Consider the following 2,940-nt stretch of genomic DNA (forward strand, 5'->3'; position numbering starts at 1 on the left):
TATAGAGCAAACACTTTGTAAACCCTAAAGCCCTGGGTAAATGTCAGCCATTATTAGTGACAGAATTTTTTAAAGGTTACCAAACCCCTTTTTATACACAGCAGCCTGTAAGGGAAAAAGATACATCTCTTATCAGAAAAGACTATAGGTAAAGAGTATCAATGAAGCATTTAAAATATATATGTCTGTATGTATGTGTATATATATGTATACATATATTTATGTATGTATATGTATATATATATATATAGAAGAGAACAGAAGGAAATTCAGAATGATACACAAGCAGAACAGCTTTGTTACTATCATATTAAATTTAATAATTAAATGTATCATATTAAATTAAATCAATAATTAAATTTATCATATTAAATTTAATACATAAATAAATAAAATAAATTTTAGAATTTTTTTAAAAGATAGAGAGATGGCCCAGAAAGACCTAAGTTTAAGTGACACATAATGCCTGTTTGACCCTAGGCAAGTTATTTAATGTCTTAGTGTCCTAGGTAAACTCTGGAAGACTAAGAGGTGCCTACCTGCACCGATAGAGGGAATTTCCCCACCTGGAAGTTCCCTATACCTGTTAAATCACAGCCCCAGTCCCTATTCTCTGTCTCTCTCTCTCTCTCTGTCTCTCTCTCTCCTTCTGTCTCTCTCTCTCTGTCTCTCTCTGTCTCTCTCTCTCTCTCTCTCACTCTCTCTCTCTCCCCTAAGTTTATTGCCCAGGAAGTACACTGTTTACTCGTGGGCGTGATCCTAATACTGATCAGTACCCAAGGTTTTAACCTATCTGGTTTTTCATCTTGGGTCAGATCACCCCTCCTTAGGCAAGCTGGTGACCCTTCCGATCTGTGGATTCATGGTATTGGTGCCAGGCTTAGTGCAGACACCTAATTAATTTTAGTTGGGCTATAGCTCAGAGATACCAAACTCAAGCAGTCCATCAGCTTCCCCCAGGAGCATGTGTGAAGTAGACATGCAGATACTACCACACACACCACACATACCTTCATCCCCCTATTAAGTAACAACAACAAAACCCCAGACAAAACAAAACAAAATCCACTTATATAGTAGCCTTCATTCTCTGGTATACAATCTTTTTTCCTTTCTTTTTCTTCTTTGTCTATTGTAATGTTAATGTTTAATAAGTTCATATTTAAAAAAAGATAATTTGGTAAAACACTGATTACTGTATGGGTTAAACTAAGCTACTGTTTAAAAAAAAACCCACAAACTGGAATTTTAAAGTATCTTTGATGTTATAAAACTACAATTAGAAGACTCAGGAAAATCAATCTCCTGGGGGCATCTGAAGAATTAAATGCAAAACAAGAATAGAATGTGAGGCTTAACAGGGGGCACAGGTTTTTGAAATCAGCTATTTGGTTCCCCCTGATTGGAGAGAGCTGAGCTAATGAAACTTGAGAGAAGATATCACCTGCCAAAGAGGTGAAGTGGCCATGGCTGGGGGTGGGGAGGGAGAGGCCTACACACCAGGTCAGGTGGAGAAGTCAAGCTCCACTGAAGGGTAGAGACCTTAGAGGCAGAGTTGAAGAAAGTTCATGTTATGTAATGGGATAAACATTGCATGTGGAGTCAGGCAAGCTGAATCTGTCACTTTATACTTGTGTGAACTTGGACAAGGACCTTCACCTTTATTGTGAAGAGAGACATAGCAGCCAAAGGCAACAACATTTTAGAATATCCATTCCCTTATGCAATATTATGAAGGATTTCCAGCCAAGGTGGCTGCCCAAATGGAGGCAGACAGTTCAGCTCCCTTGTGTTTACTCTAGTGAAAACGTAAAATTGTGCAAGACTGACTAACGATCAAGAAACTTAATGAGAAACTCCAGAAAGTCACCTTTTCCACCTGAGAATTGCACAAAAATTAGCAAAGTGAGAGCCAGTAGAGGCAAAGAGACTAGCAGGCTTTCAGCACAAGCAAAGATCAGTCAGAAACACTGGTAGCTTTCAAGGCTCTGAAATAGGATGAGCAGGAGTGGAGGACTACCTCTGGACAGTGTAAACCTTAGGTGACTGTTCCAAGAGCTCTCTATCATTCTCTTCTGAGATACTGTAGAGGGGCCCTTAAAGATCCAGCTCTCTTTATCTCAAAGTTTTGGGACTGGGAAGTGGGTAGGCGGCTAACTGGGGGATGTGGGAGTCATCCCAGGAATTTAAATGGCCCAGGTTGAGACCAAGTAAGGTTGACCACTGTACACAAAAATGCAGCAGGAGGTGGAGTCTAGTATTGACACAAAGCCTCAGATCAGGAAATAAGGCTGGAAAGATGACTGAACCAAAGAAACTGCCAGACACAAGCTACTAGAATTATTGTGGAACCAGAGAGACCTGGGAATTCAACCAAGGGAAAACTAATTCCACAATATCTACAAGCAGAGACTTGAAGGAAAAAACACACATACGCAAATAGTTCAGTGTAGGAATACATCAAACTCAATAAGGAAATGAGAAAGAATATGGAGGTGGAAGATGAAGAAGGAAATAATACCACGGGGCGAATAGTTTTAAGGAAGGCAAACTTCATGATCCTGAAATGGATATCAAAAAGGAGGGGAAAAAGAACTAGAGACTAAAAGGGTATCCATAAATTGGAAAATCATTGAATAGATTGAGATATATGAATGTAATGGATTATTATTGTACCATAAGGGATGACAAAAGACATCATTTCAGAGAACCTGGGATAGAATGAACTGATACAGAGTGAGCAGAACCAGGAAGACAATTATTACAAGGATGATAGCATTCTACAGAGAAACTACTTTGTAAAACTAAAGACTTCTAATCAAAGCAAAGACCAACCCCAGCTCCATAACACTTTTGATGAAAAATGTTGCTCACCTCCTGACAGAGATAGACTCAAGGTACAAAAAGAAGTACATTTTTGGACATGGACATTGTGTAATT

Source organism: Trichosurus vulpecula, chromosome 5, assembly GCF_011100635.1.
Source record: "Trichosurus vulpecula isolate mTriVul1 chromosome 5, mTriVul1.pri, whole genome shotgun sequence".
Lineage (NCBI taxonomy): Eukaryota > Metazoa > Chordata > Mammalia > Diprotodontia > Phalangeridae > Trichosurus > Trichosurus vulpecula.